This window comes from Sciurus vulgaris, assembly GCF_902686455.1.
Source record: "Sciurus vulgaris genome assembly, chromosome: 4".
Classification (NCBI taxonomy): Eukaryota; Metazoa; Chordata; class Mammalia; order Rodentia; family Sciuridae; genus Sciurus; species Sciurus vulgaris.
This window is the reverse complement of record NC_136464.1, coordinates 71,137,793-71,165,362: the sequence shown is the minus strand read 5'-3', so window position 1 is coordinate 71,165,362 and position 27,570 is coordinate 71,137,793.

Here is a 27,570-nt window from a genome sequence, read left to right as displayed (position 1 = left end):
CCCTATTGATATTATAAAAGCTGTATGCCTCTGTCCTTAGTTCAAGTCAATCTAACAGTCTCTTGATCAATACTCTATCTTCTTACTTGAGAAGAAGCCCTCCCTCTCCTGCTCCATTAAAAATTCTCTATCTGCATCTAGGATTTCTCCCTGTATTTTGTGATTTAGTAGTAAATTCCCTTCTATTGTTGAATAACATACCACAGTGTATTTACATACCATGGCTTACTAGCCATTCACTTCCTGGTTTTGTTTATTATGAATAACATTGTTATAAATGTTGACATGTAGTTAACTGCGTTAGTGAATGACATGCAAGGAAATTCTATATGCACAGATGGCAGTCATCAATCTTTGAATTTTAACATATCTCGTAGAATTGAAATTGGAAAGAAACATAATAAGGAATGAACTTGATTGCATAATTTACTCTTCATTTATTACACACAAACTCTGTAACTTTATTGCATGTTAACAACCATCATGAAGAATTCATATAGCTATTATAAATTTCTATCTGATATCTCTTATCATTTCTTCCTTGGAAATGAACTAATCTGCAGCATTGAGAGAACTTATTTATCTGTCCATCTGTTCTACCATTTACAATTCTATCTGGTAAGTAGGTTTTTGCATGATTCCAGTCAAATTAAATCAACACTTCTAGAAGCAGAATGTAGAGAACAATCCATGCCCTTTCTCTTGCTCTTTCCCTTAATTTCCCTCTACTTTTTCTCTTATCTTCATTCCTTTGAAGTGTAAAATAGTCCTTTTGGTAGTTGCTTTGGAAGGATGCATGGGAAACTAATATTCGGAGCACATGATTCCCTGGAGATTTCTTTTCTAATTTTGCAAAGCACTTTAAACATATCAGATTAAGAAGACATTGTCACTTTCTTTTCAGAATATCTAGCTCAAATCATATGCAGGTGTTGAATAGTCATTTCCCTACCCTACTGTATATCATTATGGATTCATAGAAAATTTTAACAAATTTAATCTTAAATAATATTACTTATTAATCTCTGAAATAAAAACAAGTATGGTTGAAAATGTGTAATCACTGAGGCTATCAACATTCACTTCTAGAGAACTGAAATCAAACTCATTAGCGCTAACACCACCTGCAAGTGTGAGGGAAATAGAAAATATTTTAATTAATAGTTTGATGAATACTAGATAAACATTAAACACTGAAAAGCTCAAAGGAAGCAGTATGGACAAAGAAGCTGGAGAATCATGGGAAGTTCCTAGTTAATGGGGAAAGTACTTCAGAAGAGCTTTATTTTGGGGATGGGTACTGGGGATTGAATTCAGGGACACTCAACCACTGAGCCATATTCCCAGCCTTTTTATAGAAACAGGGTCTCGCTGAGTTGCTTATGGCCTTGATAAATTGCTGAGGCTGGTTTTGAACTTGAGATTCTCCTGCCTCAGCTTCCCAAGCCACTGGGATTGCAGGCATTCACCAGGGCGCCCAGTCAGAAGAGCTTTAAATGCTGCATTGTAGCATGTTTTTTCACACATTTTTAATTAAGTAGTGTCCTTGTTTCCTGGAACCAGACTAAATGATTATACCTTGATTTTATAAAGTATTTAGAGGTGTCAAAGTAGTTTTCTTCATGCAATCTTATTTAATTTGGTATTTATGATTCAAATTGGTGAAAAATCTTATTACTCACTTATCTTGAGCAGTTAAAATATTTCAGTTTTTTAAAATGCTGATTTTTTTTTCTAGTTACATGACTTATGGTGTGGATATTAACATTAGAGCCTTTTCACAGATGAGGAAACTGAAACTTTGAAGAGTCAAATCCCATGTTGAAAGCAATGCACTTAGTAGGAGGTAGAGCAAAGAGCCCAATGAACCTCTGCCCAGTGCTGAACAATTATATTACATTGCCTGAAAGAATGCAGCATTTTGCACAAAATAATACAGAACAATGTGTGTTGTAATTTATATTTTAATTTATAAGTAAATTCGAAAGCATTATTTATAAGTGAAATAATTGAGGTTAAGGAGTCAAGGGATCACACAGAGTATTTCTAGAATGTTCTGGATATTGGCTTTCATCCCTGCTGATTTTGAGCACATTACTGTATCTGGTGTACCATGTTTCTCTTGACTATCACTAAAGAATACTAGAGATCTCAGATCCTGCTTAAATAACCCAGTCTTCCTTTGTGCCTCATCTACTGATGATCTTCCCAAGCTGATCACTTCCATCTAAAAGCTACTCTCAAGTTTATCTACTCACTTCTGCTGTAGTAACCAAATGAGCTTCTGGCACATGTTTGTCAGGGCCTGAAATTCTACTTCAATAATAAGTAAATAAGTTTTTCCAGATCCATACTCAGAAAACACCATCCACTTTAGTTAAAATATCTGTTCTTTCCATCCTAGTACTTAACAGCAGAATAGAATGATTAGAGCATCATTTTGGTCCATTGAAAGACTGTACTGCCTTATGTAATAACAGCTTGGAAACAACAACTGCTTAACTGAGAACTCAGCCTTTAATGATTAATTTAACTCTAACAATACTTGACATTTCAGAAGGCAGATTTTCCCATCCCATATCATTTTCTTGAACTGTTTTATTCACTACTTTATTATGAACTGAACATATTCACTATTTTATCACTACTCTCAGAGTAGTGATCACCACAGACCAGATCCTTAGTAAATATTTGTCGAATGAATAATTAAATAATGTGTTTTAAATAATCCTCACTTCTATTATGCACTTCTCCATCTCAAAAGTTGTATGAACCCCTAAATGGAATTAATTTACTTGTCCCACACAATGGTCTGTTAAAGGTTCTTGGTTTTTTTTTTTTTTTTTTTTTTTTTGGTACTGGGGATTGAACTCAGGGCCTTGTGCTTGTAAGGCAAGCACTCTACCTACTGAGCTATATCCCCAGTCCAAGGTTTTTGTGTTTTAACCTGAACATCTCAAATCATCTTCAATAACAGATGAAGAATAAGGTATCTGTTTCCTAAAATAGGCATTTCAGGCTTCAAACCCTTATTGCACTAATTTTTCAGTTTTGGACATATGTACACAATTGCTGATGGCAGAAAAGGGTTCTGCTTGCCAATTCAGTTTCAGAAGGCTCTTCTATATAAGTGTTGTATATAAGAACTAAGAAAACTGGGTGAAAAAAGGAGTCTGGAGGATTGCTACATTGACTTGATTTGTTATGATTTCTGGATAAAGTCAAGAGATTTTTCTTTCTATGATTTGTTGATAGATTCTATTTCTAGATTAAGTTTACACAGTACTAGAGGAAATAATTAAGGTAAATGAGAATATTTTTAAAATGATAAATAGAAGCAAATTTTCGTTATATTTCCATTTAATAAGGATCTACTAGATTCTAAAATTTCTTTTGTATGGTTTCTTTTCATTGGATTCTAAATAATTCTTGCCTTTTATTTGTGTTTAGGACATGAAAAAGAAAAAAAAAAGAAGACAAAAATCACTAGAAGAATCACAGATGTTAAGACAACATTAACTGCCACAGGAATGTAGCCCCCAAATATTTCAAAATTCAGAGGAGTTTATGTATTGCTCACATGAAATCCCCAACCAGAGTAGTCCCTGCTCTCTTGCAAGCTGTTCTCATCTAAGTAAGAATTGAGAGATACAGGTTTAGTCTCTATTAAAGCTTCCACAACAGACAGGATCATCAATATTTAGCTAGAAAAAGAAAATGAGAAACTAAGTATAAGATGTCTTAATGAGTCCAGTTTCCCAAATTGGATAAAATGAATGACTTCTGTTAACATTTCATTGGTTACAATTTAGATATATGGTGTTATGGTTTAGATATTATGTATCTCCTCTGTCTCCCAGGTGCTCATGTGTGAAACAAGGCAAGAAAATTCAGAAGTGAAATGATTGTATTACGAGAGTTTTTTCACCTAATCAGTGCATTAATCCCCTAATAGGGATTAACTGGGTGGTAACTGTAGTCAGGTAGGATATGATGGAAGGAGGTAGGACATGGGGGATGTGCCTTTGGGGTATATATTTTCTTCTTGGTGTGAAGAGCTCTCTCTCTGCTTCATGATTCCATGTTCTGAGCTTTTTTCTTCTGTCACACTCTTCCACCATGATGTTCTGCCACATCTTGGGCTCAGAGCAATGAAATTATTCATCTATAGACTGAATCTCTGAAACCATGAGCCTCAAAGTTAAATTTCACTGCTCTAATTGGTGTTGTCAGGTCTTTTGGTCACAGCTGTGAAAAAGATGACTAAAACTTATGGTCACAAATAACATAAAGGAATGATGAAAAATTTGTTCCACTTTATTTCCAGGAAGAATAACAAGTTGTTTTAAGATAGAGTCAAATAAATATGGGAATTTTTATTTTTCCACTCTTGATTCTGGTAATTTGCAAATAATCTTGCAGGCTTTCATGTATTCTTAACTTCTCTCCAGGCATCTCCCTTCCCTGTGTCTTTTCCTTTATTCCTTTGTTCAATGAAGCAATTAAATACTTTGCCACAAAATTGCCACCAAATCAGTGGTAGCTCCACAATTTCTATGGTATACAGGGCATTGGACCAGTTAGAAAGGAGACCCAGGCATTTTCTAGAATTCTCAAATACACTGTTTTCTCAATTAAATTTGTTAGATTACACTTTTATTTAGAGGGATTGGAGAAGTGAGGAACATGATAATAATTTGGGGTGAAAAATTGACCTTTTCCCCCCGATTTTCCATTGAAATTTGATGTGCAATTAAGTATGCTTATATTATTTCAGGGAAGATGCGAGGGATTTACTAAAACTTTGAATAAATGTCCATTTCAATAAAGACAGCATGGTATTGGAACATCCTATTTTTACTTATTTATTACAATAAAATTAAAATATATAGATAGGTCTGCCTTTGAATGTCCTGTAGAGAGTGTATTAATATTTTTCATAAATTATGATGATATTCTATAAGTTCTAAAGGGTTTTTAATAGTCATAACCATATTATATATTCCACAAAACAAACATACTATAGCCACTGATTTTACGTTACGAATGAGAAAAGGTTACAGTTAAAGATAGGAAAATAATTATTTCCCTGAATAACAAATCAAACATGAGTTTTATGGATTTTTTAAAGTATGGTTAGAAACTCTTCTCTAATGAACAAATGATTAATATTATTTCAGGACAATATTTTAAGACAATAAGATGAATATTAAGAAGTATATGAATTATTCATTTTCTCAAATATCTTCAACATAGTTAAAAATAGACTTATGTCAGTTCCCATATGTAGATTTTAATTAAAGATTATCTCTAGTATCCATATGTAAAAACTTAGAAAACCTCTTTACTCTTCTTTAAATTTATTTATTGATCATCTGTTGCTATATAATGATTTATCTCTAAATTCAGGGACACAAAGCAACAAACATTTGTTTTCACACAGTTTCCATGGATTAGCAATCTGGAAATACTACTTTGGAAGGTGCCTCTGGTTCAGATCTCTCACAAGGGTGAAATCAAAGTATCAACCAGAGCTGAAGTTCTCTCCAGGCTTGAGTTATGGAGGACATACTTCACTCAATGGTGTTTAGCAGTGCATAGGTCCTCATTTACAGTCTTGGCCAATGACAGAAGAATTTCTCCATCACAACGTGATAGCTATTTGAATCCAGAGGAGAGGGAAGGAGCAAGGGAAGGAGGAGAGAGAGAGAGAGAGAGAGAGAGAGAGAGAGAGAGAGAGAGAGAGAGAGATAGAGAGAGAGAGAGAGAGAGAGATTGTGCTTCATAGTCCTTCTGCAACTTAGTCTCTCTGAAGAAGCCTATCATCACTCTACCACATCCTAAGTCAATAGAAGTGAGTCACTAAATCCAGCTCGCACTCCAGGAGAGAGAATGACACAGGTTATGGACACCAAAAGGTAGACATCATTGAAGGTTATCTTAGAGATTGCTAATCACAATTTCTGAAATAGTTGTGTGGTCTAACAGAGATAATAGTTGAGGTGGAATTGATTATAAATTGATCACTGAATTTGTGATAAGAGACCTACCTAAACTATATCGAATAGTACCTGCACAAAAGAGGGTTGCTTTTACCAGAGAAGGAGAGGGTTCCTAGCAAGCAAAAGCAACTAATATCCAGTCCATGGGACACTGAATGAGTGGATCATCTTTCTGGAGTGAATTGTTTTTCTCTAGGAGGTCTGAGTAGAGAGGAAATTTGTATTGTAGGGAATCTTGATACATGTCCTTTATCTCTACAGCAATCAAGTTTATTTCTGTTTATGTTTGAAAGAGAATAGTGATGCTATGAACACTGCATAATAGAAGTTTGATCTGGCAGTGGAAGCAGAATTGATGCATTGGGAAGCCAGTGAAAGCAATTGAGTTAGGTAGCTACTGTAGGGTGTTAAGTGTGTGGAGAAAAATGAGTAACAAGGCTTTCTAATAGTGAAAATAAAACCTATGGAAACATAAATAAGGAATTATGAAGAAAAAATTGGCATGCCTTTTAGAATGGATGACAGAAGGGGAGGTAAAATATTTTGGAAGAGAGACTTCAATAAACTGTTCAATTAGAAGTAGGTTTTCCTTTTTGTAACACAGAGGATTTTAAAAATCTCTTTTTCTTCATCATTTCTCTCTTAAGTGCTAGTATTCCTTAACATAAGTGGTCTTTTATTTGTGTAAAGTCATTTTATTTTCAATTGACTTCTACTGTATTACTTTAGGATAGTTAACTCTATAGCATTACCATGTGTTCCATACACAGGGCTTCCATAAGTTCTAGTCTTAATAGGTGAAGATTTTGTGGATATTTAAGTTCTATATCAGACTTAGAAATAAGAAGACTGGAACATCAGGAAATTTGAACGGTGTAAAGAAAAACATTGAGACACTTAAAGGCAAATATCTCAAACCTTATTTCTCTTGCACACATTATGTAAACAAATGAGAGTAAAATCTGGGGAACCCTGAATAAGCATATTCTTTAGTTGATTCAAAAAGTATTATAAATACCTACTATGTGTTGGCTCTGTCATGGTTTGTACTCCAAACCTCATGTGTAAGACAATGCAAGAATTTTCCAAGGTGAAATGATTAGATTATGAGAGGTATGACCTGATCACTGGATTAGTCTACTGCTATGATTAACTGACCAGTAACCATAGTTCAGGGAGAATGTTCCTGAAAAAAGTGGGTCACTGGGTCTATGACTTTGAGATTTATATATTTTGTCCCTAATGAGTGGAGCTCTCTCTTTGCTTCCTGATTGCTATGTCCTGAGCAGCTGTCCTCTACAAGGCCCTTCCACCTTTATATTCCGCCTCATCTTGGGCCCAGAACTATGGAGTCCACCAACCATGGACTGAACCTCTGAAACCATGAGCCAAAATAAACATTTTCTCCTCCTCTATATTGTTCTTGTCAGATCTTTTCTTCATAGATTTGAAAAGCTGTTGAAAAAAAAAGTTCTTTATTTTAGGTGATGGGCATGAAACAATGAACAAAAACAGGTATATGTTTATCATTTTGTAACTTCCAGTTTGGTGATATAGAAAGGATTTAATACAAGTAATGGTAAAAATAAATACAAAATTATAACACCATAATTGTGAGATAGTGCAAAATCATTTTTGGAAAAATAATATATTTTCTTAAACCTGAAAGATTTTGAAGGAATAAGTCTGCTAAGAGGGATATGTGGAGTAATCTGGCATCAGGAGCAAAAAGGCAAAGTTTCTAAGGCTGGAGAGAGCAACATATGGTACAGCAACTGAAAAAAGATGACAGTACAGCACAAGGAGAAGGGTAAAGGGTATGGAACAAGAGTAGTCTGAAGAAGTAGAACAAGAGCAAAATGAAATGTGGACAGCCTCTGGTTCATGTTAAAGATTTTGGTCTTTAGCCAAAAATGTAGTAAGAAATATTGAAGTAGTTTAGGATGTGATTCTCTGAAACAGGTACTGGCTGAAGGGTGAAGAATGAGAGGAGGAAATCAAGTACAATAAACAGCCCTATTTTCCAAAGACTTACAAAGCCTCTATTTACAAACATGATGTGATATGGTTTGTATAACATATACCTATAGCAACAACCAGAATGAAATATATTTGTCAAATAAGAGAAAAATGCCCAGGTTCTACAAATCAATGAACTCTAAGAAAACAAAAACAAAAACAAAAACTTTCAAAAAGATGCTGAATGTGGTTCAGAGTTTAGATTGGAAGATCTTTCAAAAGTAACCAAGGTAAAGGACTTAGGAAAGGAAAAGAAGACTCTCTGGAGTATTATATAGGAATTGACCCCTGTAACAGCCAAAACCACAAATGTGAAAAGATATTAGACTTAAATTACTAATTAAGAAAGAAGAAAAAACATCTATTCTGGAAACTCCAGGTTAAGTAAAGAAAATAAAACCCTGAAGACTCAAAATTAAGGCCAGCATATAGAATATACTTACACTTCAAATTTTTTATTATTCTTGTGATTCGGGAATATACAAGTGTAGAAATTTATTTAAAAATTACCTGAAGGCACTTGGCAAAAGTAAAAATAAAAGTTCACTAGGGAGAAAAATAAAAATCTCACAAAGCAGGCTGTATTATAGTCACTCACAGGAGGAACAAGTTCCCCTGTAGATAAGTTCAGAGTGAAAAACAAATTGGAAAACAAATGAGAATTCCATCTACAACAAGTAAGAGTCAGCTTTGCAAAATTAGTTACTGGCACCTGCCTTTGTGTTCCTCATTAATGTTTCTGGTCATCGCACTGCCAATGCAATGCAATTCAATGCAATGCAGAGCTCCTGCTTCTGATATTCTTCAATCTCAACATCTCGTGGAGGCTTTCAGTAAAGAGGAACTTTAATTTTAACACTCTTTCCTTATGATTTGGAAATATCTGTAGATTCTAACTCACAGGAAATCAATGATATAAATGCAATTTCAATCTTGTTAATATGTTACCCTACTGATCTTGTCCTTGAAAGTTGGCAATTTTTGTCATTTCTCCCTCATGGACATCTTTACCAGGAGACTCTTATAAACTTCATAGCCTTCTAATAAGCCTGCGTCAGCAGTGCACCAGATACACCCAGACATACATTTCGATTTAAGATCAGTTAAGACTCACAATGCACTCCTGCTGCAAAATGATTATGCTCAACCTTTCTACTGTACAGAGTCAATTACATGATTCAAATAAAAACAATGTGAAAGAATTTTGAATACAATAAGTCATGTATACTATGAACTATTATTTAATTTATTCATTATAGTTTAGTGCTTTACAAAGCAAATCCATCTTTCTAATATTGATGTTTGGGTACTGGTAAAGGAAAGGAACTTATAATCTACTTGCAGAGATTGAGAGAGTCCAAGATTGTGAACTTCAATTAATTATGGGAATAAGATATAAACTCAGACTCTCTTTTGGGCCTATGATAAATATGCTAAAGCGAGTGCACTGTGCCATCACTATGTTCTTGTAGGTAAGGGATAAAACAGATGCAGGCATTTTGACAGGCATTTATTTGGGTGACAAAGATGCCAGTAATGACGGAACAATTCTGTACGGAATTCTTTCAATGGAGTAATTTAGAGCTGTCCACATTTTTGCAGTTTTATCTGTGAGGCATTTGTTAACACCCTGCATGGACTCTGGTTGTAGTCACTGCTTTCTTTTACTGTGCATAGATTTGGACAGTAATGGACAGAATGGTTTGAGGCTTCTACGTTTTTCATAGTACACTATGCATGAGTGCTTTCTTGAGTGGCAATCTCAAATTGCTCAAAAAGGGCAATATAAAAACCAGCTTCCAGATTTCAATAACTGAGGTCAGTTTGACATTTAGAGACACTGGGCTTGTTTATGGTATGTCTGCATACTTTTGCATGATTTTAAATGCTAAATAAGTCACCATGCAAACAGAAAATAAAAGTCAAGTGAAAATAAAATTTTCTGCTTGACTAAAGAGGATGATGATGGTTTATACTTTCATATTCTAAAGATTATTTAAAGATTCGTTTTAACTAAAATGAGGTGAAAGGAAAAAGACCATTGGATTAAAAAAAAAAAAAACTCAGCAGTATGAACATACAGGACACTTGAAGTCATTTTGTGTCCCATGTCCAATGAGTCTCTTTAGTTCAAGAAACAACTTTTTTTCATTGTATCTTCAAAATAAATGTTTAGATGCTACTTCTCTCCTGTAGTCATCCCTCTTCTCTCCTTCCTTGCCAGTTCTTAAATGTTTTGCTGGCATGATGCATAATACTCCATGGACCTGATTGATCTCATCCTCTTTCTTTTTCTCGTGTTTAATGGATCTGCTAGAGTGATTGACAGTCAGCAGGGTGGCATTAGCTCTATTTGTCATCTTGATCTACCAGGAAATTTTATATAAGTCCTTAATTATGTAAAAATAATGATTACAGCTTTGCAAGATGAACAATGACAACAAACTCAATATTTTTAATCACTCTATAATATCATGAAAATAATGAAATTAAGGTAATGAAAGAAATGAGTATGTACTGAACTAAGAAAGTCTCATTTTATTGCAATTACTTCCTCCTTATTTCTTGTCTTTTTTTCCACCCCTGCTTCTATTGTTATCTATAAAATTCTGCTGTGTAATTTACTGTAAATTTTAGTGTTTTTGTGATTTGTTTCCTTTTAATACACTAAAGAACTAACATAAAACTTAAGAGCTGAAAAGACTACGTAAATAAATAAAAAAGAACCTACTCAGTATGTAGAAGACAGCAATTTATACTTACAAGTCAATCTGACCTGTTGACTCCATACTACAAAGCAGCTGTATTAAATTGTGCTTCCTTTATGTTTACTAAGAATTACTAGTACAAATATTTGGGTTCTAGTTCTACCTGTTATTAATTAACTTGGGGTAAATCTCTTAACCACTCTAGAAATTGACATGGTATGTACATTTAAACTGTAAATAGGATGTTGGAGTGAATGAGTTCCAAAGTTCTTTATAGTTCAGCAAAATAATTTGTTTTATTTTATGCAAACATTCTCAGAAAGATGACTGGCATTAAAACCAAGATCTTTCTAGTTTCTGAGTCTTCTTTTTTTTTTTTTTTTTTGAAAAAGTCAAGCATTACCAAAATCTAACCCCATTCATGTCCATACAGAAGTAATATAATTAGAATTTGGCTTCCAATCTGTGTAACTGGTGTTGTCAAATAGTGGTCTGTTCTTTCAGGTGGGACAGGAGCGATAGAGGGGAGAGTAAAGGCAGGAATGAACTCATAACCTTACTTTTCATTATTCTTAAGAATCAATTGCTTCAGGTGTTTAAAATGGGACCCAACTACTTTGTAGATTCTTACAGTCTCTGCCATTACCTTAGAAATCCTACCCAATCATAAGACTTAAGATTTGCCCTATTTATATTTAAGTGAAATGTATAGATGCTAGCAGATTGGGTCAAAAGCAGCGTTTCCGGACTGATTAGAATTTACAGTTGATTCCCAAACTCTAGGCCAGCTACTTGTGACAATTGCTGGTCATTTCATTATCCTTGTAATTAAACAAAACAATCTCGTATTTTATACAAATGAATTTTGGTTCTCATTGCCACAGTGTATAGTGTTTTACTATATTTGTTTGGAGAGGTACAAACTTTCTTTTTTTTTTTTTTTTTTTTCCAAGGAACATGGGTTTGATTTAAATCTTTGTAGGGTTGGCAACAGCAGGTTGGTGTGGCATAATGGAATTTATGTAACCCAAATGAAACAAAAAAATGCAGCCTACCAAAAGCATGAAACATTTTGTAGAATTAGAATGCCTTATTTCATATAAGGGTCCAGTGCTTTATAAGAACTTTTCTACAACTCTCACTTTCATTTTACTGCCTTATTTTTGGCTCAAGCACACATTGTAGCTCCGCAAACAACTATGATTAGGGGCTAACGTGAGAATTACCTATCACTAGCTACCCCGGGCAATACATTTTTGTAGGAAGAAGTGTCAAAAAGCTTTCAGAAAAGAATCAGTCAAGGCATGGTTTGTTATAATGTATACCTTAACATCACCTAAAAGCTTCTTAGAGTTTTGATTTTCTGGAACCAACTTGAGGCCTGCTGATTCTGAAACTGTGCAGGGGCAAGAGAAGGTTTATTCTAAACAAGTTACCCACTGTCACCAAGACTTGTGAAGCTGATAACTACAGCTTATTAGGGGAAAAATATAATTTAATTAAATTTACTTTGGTGTTGAGATTGTAGGTGCTATGATTTTTACTTACTGGACTTTAATTGTGATTACTAGAAACATTTCCTACGCTAAGTTCTGTACCCTGTAGAATTTCCACATGTTTTCTGGCATATAGACACTTTAATATATCAGATCAAAAATAACCACAAAAGTGCTTTTAAACAATTATATGTATTTTGCAAGAAAATACATTAAATTAAATGAGGAATGCTGTTTAGAATAAATGTTTTGATGAAAGAGAAAAATATAGAAGTAAAATCTTGACTAAATGTTAAATGGGAACTAAGCAGCATGAACTCATTGTAGTTATTATTATTTAAAAATATATATTTTATAATTTTGGCCACTAAAAATTGATTTCTACAAAGGAATTGCAGATAATGATGTGAACTATTACCACATATAGTTTTGTTTCTAAATTCAAATGTAAGAACTAATGTTCCTGGGGAAAATGGATGAATTGAATTGTAAAAAAGAAAACAAGGTGAGTTTATAACATAAATTGGGCCATAAAGCAAAATATCGAAGACTAATTGGTCTGAAAATAGTCCATAGGAAAAAGACATGATAATTTGAGATGCATCAATTACCTAAAAATCCATTAGTTCAAAGTGATTTTCAAAAAAGAAAACAAAAAAATGTATAATTTGACACTTTGAAAAAGTTTATCAACTACCTATTTTAAAACTTGTCAAATTAAAGGAAAAGAATTAAGGATTTTTTCTGATTTGATTGATCAAAAGGTCAGGATTATGACTTCGAAAGGATGGGAAATAATTATATTTTCAAGTCACTTTTTTGTACATCAAAAATATAATTGATATAGTCAAAAATTATCAACTGCTGGGCTTGGTGGTTCATGCCTATAATCCTTATTTTAAAAACCTGATACACATTAAATCTACTCTTAAAAATCTGTTTGACACCCAAATGCTCATCAACAAGTGAAGGATTAGACAAACTATAGTATATTTAGTGCTGTACATAAGACTTACTCCTACTCAGCAATACAACAAAATGAATATTTTAAAAAAATTGATGACAATCATCTGCAATTCTTGAACAGAACTTAAAATATTGGTATCCTTATTTTCATTTAAAGAATCTCAATCAATGTAAACACACACTTTATTTTTAAATGTTTTCTTTTCAATATTTTTATTAGTTATTGGTGAACATTTATTTATTTGTATATGATGCTAAGAATTGAACCCAGTGCCTCGCACATGCTAGGCAAGTGCTCTACAACTGAGCCACAATCCCAGCCCCAAACACATACTTTTAAAAGTGTTTTAATATTAACTAAATCAAATGATAAAAAAAAAAAATGTTACTTCGTTTTTTAGCTGTTAAAAAATTTGGAATGGGCTGGCCATGTGGTGCACACCTGTAATCCCAGTGACTCTGGAGGCTGAGGCAAGAGGATTGCAAGTTCCAGGTCAACCTCAGCAACTTAGCGAAGCCCTAAACAACTTAATGAGACCTTGTCTCAATATAAAGAATTTTTAATAAAAAGCCAGGGATGCGACTCATTGGTAAAGCACCCCGGGTTCAATCCCCCATACCAAAAAAAAAAAAAAAAGAAAAAGAAAAAAGAAAAAGAAATTGGAATGTGGACTGGGAATTATATGAAATTGAGAAACTGCTAAATTTCTGTTATTGAAAAAACGATCCTTTCTCTTAAGAGCAACATGTTGACATTTCATTATGCCACTTCTTGATTGAAATACTTTATTAAATTAACATGAATGAAACATAATATACCTATGTTAAAATTATTCAATATTTGATGATGTTTTTATTCAGATTCACTAAAACAGTCTTTGTTTTTGTGTAGTTTTGAAATTTTCATTAAAAAATTATGTTAAAGACATGCTTTCAAGGTGTAAGTGATCTTTTAATTAAAAGTCTTTGATTTCAATTCCCCCATAGTTATTTAAATAGTAAACCCTGAATTATTTTTCCATGATCCATTTTTATTCTTTGTTCTACACTGTTGTGAGTTATTTAACTAACAATTTTAATTTTCTGGTGCGTGCTACATTTTATAATTCATAAAAATTAAAATTACTAGAAACATTCAACACTATTTTTCATCGATTTTATTTAGATTTGTAAATTACAACTAGTTACAGATACTATTAGATTTTTAAAAGCTGTTGTTTGAATTCTGTCAATCTAATTTTCTGATGTCTTAACATGTATACTTTTGATTAAAGAAATCAATGTATACAAACCAGATGAATTCAAAATGAAACACAATAGTAAAAATAATTACTGTTTTGAAAATTTTATATAGTTGCAAACATTAAACTAATAACATTTAGAATCATCAGAATTATTTTTAATAAATATTGCAATAACATCTTTATAGGAATAGACATGGCATTTTATGCTGAGTAAACATTTAAAATTATGTAAAATTATCACTATGTAACTTATTCACAAATATTCATCAGTTTTTTACTTCCCCTCTCAATAATGTGGGACCATGATATTTATCTGAATAAACAGGTTTTAATTAGTTATCATTTTTATTTTTTCATACAATTCATGTGAACTTTGCATTTTATGGTTAACATTTGAAACTATTGGCTGTTATGATAAACATAGCGGTTAGGATTTGTGCGGCTGGCCGGGGCTTGGGTTTTGAAACCCAAGGTCAAATCCAGGGGGGTGGATTTTGCACCAGATCCTGCCAGACCATGATGTAGGGCTGCTGATTCGGATGGTCTCTAGGTTCCTTCTGAAAAACAATCTCTTTAACAGTAAGAATGACAGATAGATTAAAGGTCCCTTCTGCTGGCCATCCTACATTAAAAGCAGGCCATTCTGAGGAGCAGAAGGTCCGCCATGGGCCTTTCTTGATCTCAACTGATAGGTCGCGACCTCTTCCCTTAACTTCAGCCCAATGGTCTAATGTCAGACTAAGAGGGGTTGTCACAGTCTGTCCCATCATCAGTTCGTACATCGTTAGAAACACAAACAACAAAAATGCTACAGACATGAGGAGGACCCACTTACCCCACCTTGTCCGCCATAAACACACAACAGAATCTTGACAATCTCTGATCCAACAATTGAACCCGATCAGCGCCCTTACCGTAGGAGACTACCAGGCGTCCCTGGCTCTCCTCCACCCTTGGGGCGTCCCCCAGGGCTGCAATCTGTGGCCCTCCAGGTACGTCTACCGACCACTGTTCGGCCACTCTCACGAGTCGCCAAACGGCTGCGAAACTGAAAGCGCGCTCACAGGACCAGACTAACTAACAAAAGACAAAGACAGACAACCTCGGGGTACCCCTTCTTACCTCCAAAGTCGACTCCGCGGATGAGGGGGGCCGTCAGATCCCGGACGAGCCCCCAAATGTAAGACCCCCAAAAAGGAGACCCTAACTCTGTCCCACGAATCGACAGCAACCCCAATCAACCGCAGGAAGAGTCACTTGATGCAAACCGCAAGAGGCTTTAATTCCAGCGTGCTGGGACCCAACTCGTGACTCACACAGGAGTCGAGGAGTTGAGATAAAACAGACAGCTTAAAAAAATGTCCATTCTTTCACAGGCAGTTAGTGTAGAAATAGGGGATCAGGTCAAATCGAAGAAATGGAGGCCATGAAAGTCATCTGCATCTGGAAGTTGGAGACTGCCCCTGGGAATATGGAATGTCAAGGATCTCCAGAGCCATTGATTACCAAATTAACCTGCCCTTATCAGGGACTACAGTCAAGGAACTGCTAATTAATGCCCCCTGGACCCTTGCCTGGCTAAATCACTTTGGCCCTCCCCCTGCCCATTTGCTTCTCACTTTTTGCATCTCACCTGCAAAACTGGGCCTCGTCATAGGGCCTCGGTCATGTAGGCAGGAAGGAGAGATAAGAGGGGAGAGAACTGGAGAATAAATGACCCTAATCTATAAAAGAGGCACCCTTCTCCCTCCCGAGAGAGGTCTGTATTATTATCCTTAAATAAAATCTGCTTAATGTGCTTGCTTGCCTTGGCGTGCTTCTCTAATGCTCGTCTTCAACCTTTGAGGAAGCAGAACTCGTCACCAGTAAATGGAGATATCAATACTATTTCCTAGCTCAAATTGAGTATGTTTCTTTAACAAACACTTAAAAAATAAACCTCATCAAATTGTCAAGAAGAAGAGATTTCTCTAGAGTAGGGTCCAAGAAGTTTCCAGAGGACAGGGGAACTCATCTAAGGACCACTGGGGTTCTTAGTATATATGACTGTTGCCCAACATATCAAAACCTATGATTATACTAAAAAATAAGAATGCTGCTGAATAAAATCCAGACTTAGTAAAAACTGGAATAAACCTGAAGTATGCAGAAGGAAGAAAATAAAAAGATTAGAGTGAAACTTAAAGGAATAGAGAATAGAAAACTTTTTATATCAACAAATATAAAAGTTTTTTTTTTTTTTAAATCAGGAAAATTAATGAAATCAAGAACAAAACAAGGATGTATGCTCTTAAAAGTGGAGTTTTGAGATGAGACAGAATTCCCCACTTTGCCATTTTATTTCTGGGTTCTCGTCTAGCAAATTTGAAGAATAAAAACCATGGACAATATTGAAATGGAAGAGTAAATGGAGTTGGAATTACTTAAGTGAGAAGAGAGAACCCAGAGATGACATGTGGGAGGGGACCTGACAGCAGGAAAATCCTTTTTGTTGTGCTAGTTTAGGTGCTTACATGGTTTGGTGTATGAGCATTGACCAAAAGCTATGTTAAACAGGTACTGGAAAACTATCAAGGCTAGTTAGTGACTGTGTCCTTTAGCCTTTGAGTTTTAGTCCTTCCTGTAACTCTAATGTGGATTCACCCCTACCTTCCATAACCCCCAGCCCCAGCAAAGGAGTTGGCTGAAATGTGTACACAGGTAAACCTCATGCTCTTTACATAAAAAAAAAAAAAAAAAAAAAAAGGCCTTGATGGGGACCCATGAATGTTTTTAATGTTAGTTTCCTGGAGTGGTTTTTCCATATACAATTAAGACCTTAATGAGGGCCTATTGCATTGATTCCTCATTATTCTTATTCACTCTCACCACTTCTATTCAACATTCTATGCAGTTTCTGTCCAAGAGAATAGAAAGAAAAGAAGACAAAAAGAAAACACTTTGGGCAAGAACCAAGTCCCTTCATATTTTCAAAGGATAGGATCTTATATATAGAAAATCTAAAGGAATCTTGGAATTTATTAATATTCAATCCAAGGACATGTTTATAGACTTGTGATGAATAATCTGAAAATAAAATTATGAAAGCAATTCCATGTACAAGAGTATGGAAATGAATAACATAGTAAAGAATGAATTGAACAACAGAGATTCAAATTTTATATTCTGAAAACTATAAAGCATTTATCGAAGAAATCGAAGACCATCAGAATTATCAGAATTACATTTTATACATTCATAGATCAGAAGAACTAATACTATTATGGTTGTAATAACCCTGTAGTAGATTGAATGGTGGCACATAAAAAGATAAATCTAGGTCCTAATCTGTGGAAAACCATAAATGTAACCTTTTTGAGAACAGGGCATTTCCAGATATAATTAAGTTAAGGATCTTGAGTGTTAGGAAGAACTTGACACAAACAATGCCATATTGAAACATAATTCTCCAACTTATAACAAGAGTCACTTCATGGTCACTCTGACTGAGCCAGACTTACACCCCAGATAGTACGCTATCATCATGCAAAGAAACCCCAAACACTCCATCATCATAAGAAAGGAATTGTTATCTGGGACTGGAATCCTGAAGAACACCTGGTTCTTTATGAAGGTGACACCACAAGTACCTTTCCCTGACAAATCCCTAATCACAAAAGGTTCCTCCTCCTTTACTTCCTGTGTCTACCCCAGGCTGTTAGCAGAAGGCAGGTCTCAGTCTTCACTGGGTCCCTCTCTGCAGGTTTGTCCGGAATAAACCTGACTTTCTGTTCAGCTGCCTCTCCTTTTTATTTTCGTCATTCAGTTTTTTTCCTTACATTGAGGTGAGATCAAAATCATTTAGGTTACTTCTAACTTAACAGTAAATGTCTTTGTAAGAACCACAGAGGAGAGGTGCATAGAATTGAGATTGGGATTTAGGATAAAGAGAGAGAAGTACTGAATCTTAAAAGAAATGCCCACAAGCCATTGTGATGCAGAAAGCACAGTTATAAATCTTGAGCATCATGCCCTTGTCCCATGCCCTTGTGAAATGAGGGAAATGCACAAGTGCTGGGAAAACTGGCATAAAATTGTACAGTTCCACCCTGGCTCTACCTCCAGTCCAGCCCCTGATACAGTCTCCTTTAAATATTAGATCCTTGACCCAAGTTAGGCCTTCTCATACTCTTGAGATAGCCTGCATTCTCCTTTGAATGTGAAGCTACCTTCCTAAATAAACCTCTTCTAAGCCTTTGTCTGACTCATGCTAAAATATTTTTATATAATGTATATATAATGTTTAATGTATGCTCAAGTTGAGTTCCTCTATTCTCTAGGAACTCCTCAGACCCTTATTCAAAGACATCTCTTCTCTTGAGACAAAAATCAGTGAAAATTTGTAAATCAAGGAAAACCAAAAGAAAGTAAAGATAGAAGAGGCAAAGGCCAAAATATTCCCTAGTTCCCTAGGATCTCTGAGAGGTGCATATTCCTGCTGATACTTTGAACCTTAGTAGGGCTTCAAGGACTATATGACAATATCTTTCTATTGTATGAAATTATCAAATTTGTCATACTTTTTATAGCAACTCTACAAAACTAACACAGATTTTAATACCTGGAAATGGGTGCTATAATAGCAATACCTAAAAATACAAGGTGTCTTTGGAAATGAGTAATGGACAGGGACAGGGACCAAATGTCAAAAAAATGTTTTTTCAATACTGAACTTATAAATGAATTTATGATCACATTTATAATCATGTCAGGTGTTTTACCTTTGATTAGATGAACTTCTAAAAGCTTTATTTGTTGCCATGATTTGTGTTTAAAAAAAGAACCCTAAATAGAAGATAAACCAATTCTGTATTAGAAACATCTGTTGACACTGAAATACATCATGTACAATTTCAGTGTTTGGATAGCTAATGATGCTTAACACTTCAAAAGCTATCATTTCACTTACGTTTAAGTACAAGAACTATCATCTTTCTTTCCTCAATGAAAAGCCAGACTTGTTAGTTAAACCTAGGTTTAGCAACTGATTGTGTTTTCACTGTTCTTAAGAATAGTCTTTACAGTGATGCTTCTTCAGCAGATTTATATTCTGATTTTCATCGTTTCTGTAATATCCTTATAATCACTATAGCTCCAAGGACAGGTTTTAAATGTCAATGAATATTTTATGTAAATTCCATTTTAATCACCACATTTTTGAGTATTTAAAATGCAGTACCTAAAGTCTTATTTTTAACTTATTATTTAAAAAGATATATTGTAGAATATGTGTGTTTTCCTAAAATCCAAAACTAAACCCCTGCTGCAAGAATGTTCATGTATTTTCTGTGAACTCTAAGACAAAACTCTTAAGCTTATTTCTGAGCACATTTCAAGTAAACCTAATATACAATTTCCTATTTATTTCCTTGACCTGACTCACAAGATACCTAGAATATTAGGGACTTCAAAAGTTACAGAATAATGCTTGACAGCCCTGCCAAATGTTGAGCAAACGTCCAGCAGAGTCATCAGCATTAGATACTTTGGTAGTTCTCTTGAACACACCATACACAATGTCCTTTGCAAGGAAGACGTTTCTTAAACTAAATCTATAATAGGTGGAAGAAAGATAGAATTGCTATTATTGATCATTTTTCATGTTAAATAAGGACAACCATCTGCACATAGAGTGCTTAATTAGACAAAAAAGAAGTTGAAAATACAAAGTAGAAGCCAATTTAAGTTACTTTTATAAACTTTTTTTTTAACAGTAACGCGTGTGCCCACCTACAATACGTTAAGGAATGGGAATCTAGAATATGCTTAATGGGATGGAATCCATCACTACCATTATTATTGGAACTGTTGATGACAAACATCTAATATGGTTATACTGATATTGGGGGAAAAATGTAAACTCACACAGAGATTTTAATCAAACTTGTGTTCTTGTTTGTAAAGATAGAGCATGATCAAATAGAATTGAAGAGAACTCAAGAATGGAGTTATGTTTCCAGAGAGATTGAACCTAAAAGGTGATTTTCTTTGCATATCTGCTCTTTTTTGGGTCTCTTCATGTTCAGTTACTCTCTACTGGTTGATCTTATTGGGGAGAAAGGAGAACAGTAATGACGATAGCCCAGGCTATCAGGAAGCAATTGGCCAGACACAGAGGGTCTTTAAGAACCATATTGAGGTGTTTAGAATTTATCCTGTAGGGAATGAGGAGTTAAGGTCATGTAGGCAAGAAAGAATGATCCAATTTATGTGTTAGAAATAGGACTGTGACTGTAGAAAAAAAAATTAAGACTGTCCTTTCTTCCCTTTAAAATTCTGAGAGAAGAAAATGTAGAATTTCCTTTTCCAAAATTTCTAGTGCCTCGCCAACAGCAGGCTCCCAGGAAGTGATTTACTTGCTGATAGCAGACTTCTCAAGTGTACAAATTAAGCATTCCTTCCGAGCCAATTTCATAGACACTAAAAAGAATCCTTTGAATTGTACTTGTATTTCTCATTATGCTCCAGGTGCTCAAATTAGTGTGAAACAACTTCCTCTGTGAATAGTATTTTGGATACGATGCCAAGGGGAATACACCACGGGGTGACAAATGCAGATGTTTTCTGAGTGGAAGCTTCCCCTAAAGTAAGATCCCATTATGATTTGGAGCAAACTTTTCATTACTCTGAATATAAGCATTCTCAGAATATAGTGGGAATGGTTTAATATGTGTAATCATTAAATTTTAAAGGTCAAAATGTTTAGAATAAATGTTAGGTATTGATGTCTGCATCATGTTTTATCTTTTTAATTTCCTGGAGAATGTGTATTTTGATGTAATATTTCTTGAAAATTTCTTACTTTCAAAGAAACAATGATAGTATGTAGGAATAAATTCCAAAGTGTCTTATGTGGATCATAGTAGTCTGGTCTTTGAGATTCTGGAGCTTATTAAATACAAACATCATAACTCTCCTCATCAAGAATCTGACTCAGTGGATTCAGCAACTCTTTATGTAAGTATTGCAAAGATGCATTAGGGAAACGCTCACCTTCACATATTTACATGTTAGAAATGTTTCATATCTGCCAATTGTATTCCATTCTTCCATTCCATCCAAATATATAATCATCTTTATTCATGCCTATACTCTCACCCGAGTCTTCAAGTCTGAAATCTTCCTGCCTACAGTTTCATCCTATCCTGACTATTCTTATATTTGATATATCTCATAGCAATTTGAGTGCATAAGTTCTTATCAATTTTGCCTTCGAATAAATTCAATTACTGTTCACCATTTTGACTACCACAATCCTTGCTAAAACTACAGTCATTTCTTTAATAAGTTACAGGAATAGCTTCCTAACTCTATCTCTTCCATGTTGGCCTTCCTGCATCTGTTCCTCACAATACAGTTGTAAGCAACATTAAAAAATGCAAATCAATGCATATCATCACCAGCCTACCCCTACACACAAGCACACTTCCCTTTAAACATTGTTTTTTTAATAACTTTCCATTGTACTTTGGATAAAATTAATATTCCTTAAAATAACTACAAAACTACATATTTCTGCCATAGGTATCTCTTCAACACACTCCATGCCAGGATATTATTTAATTACCTGCCCTACCCCTTCCACCCATCTTTTGGACCTCTGGAAAGTGATTGACAGCATAATACCCCTACCCAAAATGTCCACATACTAATCCTTGAGTGTGTCACATTATTTGGTAAAAGGATATTAGCATTGAAGATGGAATTAAGGTTGTCAATAGTTAATTTTAAGATAAGAAGATTATCCTGAATTATCCTGTTAGGACCAATATAATCATATGAATCCTTAAAAGTGATAGAAGCAAAGGCAAAAGGATGAGTCAGAGATGTGATTTGACATTTTATTCAAGGAACGTGGTTCCCTCTAGAAGCTGGAAATGACTCCCAGCTGAAGATAGCTTATAGCAGTAACGAAAACCAAACCAAAACAAGAAAAAACGGAGACCTTAATTCTTCAACCTCATGGAACCAAACTCTACTAATATTTTGAATGATCAAGTATGTGGATTCTCACAGAACCTCTAGAAGGGAACACAGCCCACCAGTACCTTGATTTTAACCCCATGACATCAACCTTGAACTTCTGACCTACAAAACTGTATGATAATTAATCCCACTTATTTTTTGCCACCAAGTTTGTGATAAATTGCAGGAGCAGTATTACAGGAAGAAGACCATTCGGGAAGCACCGAGCAACACCTGGAGAGTGGGAGAACTCAGGTTTATTATACTGGTAGGCTCAGAGAAGTTTCAACTCTGCAGTCTGAGCTCTGATCCATAGTTTCGTAAAACATTTATAGGCTATTTGACATCAGCTAAGACCTGTCCTGTCACTGGGGAGTTTAAAAAAAAGTTTTAGCATATGTGACTAAAAGCCTTGCCCAGGGATCTCTAGCAGGAAGCATGATTACAGAAGCAGAAGCAATAGAGAAAGTGGCCTTTTCTACAAGAAGTTGATTTTCAAGGTAATGTTCTTGTAATGTTTCTCAACTTGTCTGGTTTTGTGACCACGTTTCCCCCCTTTGATGTCCTCTTACCCTCTTTAAGGGATATCATCTTTGTCTATGTCTCTTATGTTAAGCCTCTGGTAGTTCTGGAGGAGCATCAGAAACTTTATGACTTCTAGGCAGGAGGAGATAAACCAGGCCAGTCTGTTAAGGATGCAGGGACCAAATGGAAGTTCCATACAGAGCATGAGGAGAGGACCAGCTAATGGTAGGAGCCAGGGTGTCCAAATACAGATATTGTTTGAAGAGCTCCAACAATCAACCAGTTCTTGTTTTTTCCTCACAACTCATTCTTTTAGTTGTTGGGTCATATACCTAACTATCCCTTACTTGTTCACATAAAAACAGCACTATTCATTCAAGAAAAGACAAATCCCCCTTTTTCAGCAGTCAGTTTTGTAGGGCTACTACTGCTAAAGAGTCTAATTGATCCTGCCTGTCCACTATCAATTCAGTCACTTGTTCTTTGTCATCTGTTAAATCCCTGGATAGGTGGTGAGAGCAGGTGGCTGATGAAGCAATTCCTCCTATTTCTGTACCCATTCCAGCCATTATTCCTAAGCCAATTAGTGGAGGTATAAATTAGATGACTCTCTTTGATCATGTATGTGCTGCCAGGGTTATGGTAAGAATATCATTATTGGGAACTATGTTCATTTGGGGAGTGAGGAGAATCAAGGTACTAGTCCGTTCAACTGGTAGACACAAACAGGCACCTATCCCACATATAAAGATAAAGCCTAGTGGGAATGACATCAGAACATGTTTGGAGGAAGATGAATGGACCATCAGTCCTCAAGGGTATGATTACTTTGGCCACTGGCCAGATCACCTATTGGCTTTGTCACTTTTTTCCTTTTTAATGCATTAAAATCTTTCTGAGACAGTTCAACTGCCCTTACAATAAGTTTTAACATTGAGAGGTCTAGGAGGGACCCCTGACAATGGAGTTTTTTAGAGGTACTAGTGTGGCTAAGTATTGAGCAGAGCCAGCAATCCTTTGCCAGCTGGGAAATCATTGAGGAGGCGATAAGTTGTGTTTAGAACCTGATTTAGATGAGAGTCTAAATCTTGTGTCTTATTTGATCTTGGTCTAGGTAGGGGCTAATAGTTTGTGTTAGTTTTTCAACAGGTGAGACCAAAACATTAAGGCATGTCTAGTTTGATAACAGTCAATAGCATTGAGTTTTTGCTTTTCCTGACAAGTATATCTTTATGTTCTTGTGACAGGAAAAGATCTCCTTTGCATCTTTTTGGCATATGGGGGTAGATAGTAGTGCAGGGGCATGGTGGTAATGCCAGCATTCCTTTTGGATCTGAAGAGACAGTAGCTGGGGAGAGAGAAATTGGGGTAGGAACGGGAATGTCAGGTAGTATAAGCAAGATGGCAGATATAACATTCTGGCTGTGGTCTGGATACATAGGTTTACCCCTTATGAAGACAGTAAGTGGGGCTTTGTTTGACACATGTATCAAGTCAATTGCTCCAAGAGGGGAGGTAGAATTGTGGACAAGTGTATGTTCAGTAGGGTGTGTAACCCATTGCCTCAGGGTTTAATAAGGTACCCCCACAATAGGTTCATTATATTTATGTAGATTATGGCTAGGGTAATCTTCTGTGATTGGCTTCAGTCTTTAGAGCTGATTTGGCCAGACCTGTAGAAAACAGCAAGGTCAGTAATATTACTTTCAGTGAAAGAAGGTAACATTGTAACCACAATTCCCAGGTGTTCCCAATTAATTCTTCAAGCTTCTGCCATGTGTTGACCAGTCAGCCACTAGGTTTGCCACTAGAGCAGGGCTGTAGTCTCCTCAGGCTTTAGCTATGAGCAGGCTAGTCTGCTTCTAGAGCGATTAGAGCAGGGCTGTCCCATGATTGTCTCCATAGTGTCAGTCTGAGGGGGTTCCTGGTGTCAGCCTTAGTTATCCAAAGAGGACTCCTCAGCAGCAGTTTCATTTTTAACTCGAGTGAGCTTATTACTGCAATTTTGATGGAAGTGGGAGTGGTTAATATTATGGGGCCAAACCCAAGTAGGCTGGAGTGTTTCCTTTTACCAGATTTTAATTCATATAGAACCTTTGAGCTGATACAGGTGTGCTTGATTTCCCAGTGGAAGGAGGACTCTTTCCAGGGTGTCCTGGGATATCTGGTAGAGGGATTTTCCTAAAAGTTGGAGTTGCTGGGACAGATTAATCTCACCTAACTGATGGAGGTCCCCTGGAACTTACTTATCACGGGTGTGGGGCCATCTAAGCAGAATCTTGAATTGGGACTATTCTGTGTCTCTGGGAGTAAAGCAGGGTGGGAGGATGTTCATAGAGAGATCCATCCATGGATCCCCTGTTTCCTGATAGGGTCTAGCTATTGTGGTTTTTAGGGTTTAATTTACGCATTCCACTTTCCCTGAGCTCTGTGGTGTGTAGGTGGTGTGTAACTTCCATTTGATTCCCAGGATCCAGGTGAGGATCTGGATGATTTTTGCAATGACGGCCAGTCCATTGTCTGATCCTATGGACAAAGGCAGGCCATATCTGGGGATGATTTCCTTTAGCAGGGCTTTGGTCACCTCTCGTGCTTATTCTGTCCAAGTGGAAATGGCCTCTATCCATCCTGAGTAGGTGCATATCAGTACTAACAGGTATCAATACCCTCTGCTTGACTTAATCTCTGTGAGGTCAACTTCTATATCTTCAAAAGGTTAGGTTTCACTGACCTGGACCCATTTGAATTGGTCATTGGATCGCATTATTTTTGGCATATACCACACATCCTCTGGCCAAGTTGGTTACGTAGAGTAGTGAGCAGTGAGTTACACAGAGTAGTGAGTCTATAGTAATATCTGCCAAGGAGAGTGCCCAATTTGGCTTTTCCAAGGTGACCCATTTCATGTTGCTGGAGCACCACTTGGGATCCAGGCTTTGTGGAATAAAGACCTGGTGGTCTGGCAGTATTCACCATCCCTGTGATATTTGTTGTCCTCTTTCCATAGTGATCCATTCTTGTTCTTCTTTGGTGTACTTAGGGTAATATGGAGGCTTGGGACTAGTAGTATTTGGGTGGCCTGGGTTGCCTTGGGGGTGATGTCTTGACATCAGGCAGCTTCTTTGGTTATCTGGTTGGCCATCAATTTCTGTGGCCCACCTGGTCAGTTCCCTCTGGTGTCCTTGGCAGTGCAATATTGCCACCTGCATCAGTTTCCAGATTGCCTTTAGGAGTCTGAGTACTTCTTCTTTGTTTTTTTATTTCTTTACCTCCTGCTGACAGAAATCTTCTTTCCCCATAGATGACCCCATGCACATGCAGTGTGGCAAAAGTGTATTTGGAGTCAGTGTAAATATTAACCCTGTCATCTGTGGTATAATTTAAGGTCCTGAGCAGGGATCACAATTCTGCTGGTTGGGCTGACCAACCCTGAGGTAGTGCTCCTGCTTTTACCACATGTCTCTACAAGGTCACTGCATACTTGGTCATTCTTAGTTTGTCCTGTATGAAGCTACTCCTGTCCATGTACAGGGTGAGATCCAGGTTTCAGAGGGGTGGGTCAGTCAAGTCAGGCTGACTGGAGTATACTTATTCTACCAGGCTCTCTCAGTCATCATTGGGGATCTTGGTTTGGCTGGCAGGAAGGAGGCAGGGCTTAGGGTGTGTTCAGTTTTCAATTTTATGCAGGATTTTTTGCATACGGTCCTTGGTGGTGGGTTATTCTGGCTCCAGTCAGCCATCAGTTTCCCTTGCTGTCAACAGGACAGTCACAGCATGGCAAACCTTCACACTGATTTTTTTTTCACCCTAGCATCAGCTTGTTAGCCTCCTGGACTAAGACCACAGTGGCTGCCAGAGCTCTTAGTTCTGGGGGCCATCCTGTTGCCACCAGTACCAATTGTTTTGGTAAGTAAGCCACTGGGCTCCTCCAGGGACCAAACTCCTGTGTGAAGCCCCTGAGGGCAATCCTGTTTTTCTCTGCCACAGATAAATTGAATGTTCTTGTTACGTCAGAAAGCCTAAGGGCCAGTTCTGTGGTGAGCTGTTGTTTAATTTCATGAAAAGCATGTTCCTGTTTGGTTCTGTAGTGTTGAGGGTTATTTTCTGATTTTTTGATGACTTTGTGTATTGGCTTAGCCAGAGCCAAATACCCAGGAATCCAGATTTGACAGAAACTGGCCACTCCTAGGAATTCTCATAATTTTCTCTTGGTGTTGGGCCTGGGGATAGAACAGATAGTCTGCTTCTTTTCCAGCCTAAGGATTGGTGACCCTGTGTAATATTGAACTCAAGATATTTTACCTGTTTGTGGTAGACTTGGTCTTTTTCCAAGAGACTCTGTATCTAGGCTCTGAGAGAAAGGCTAGTAGGACTCTGGTTCCAGCCCAGCAGACCTCCCAATCTGGACTGGCTAAGAGGAAGTCATCTATATACTGGAGGAGATTAGAGTTTAGATAGTCCCCAGGAAAGGCAGCCAGATCCCTTCCTAGTGGCTCTCTGAATAGGAACGGGGAGTTTCTGAAGCCTTTGGGGAGTCAAGTCCAAGTTAGTCTAGTCTTCTTCCTAGTTTCAGGGTCCTCCCATTCAAATGTGAATAGGGGCTGAC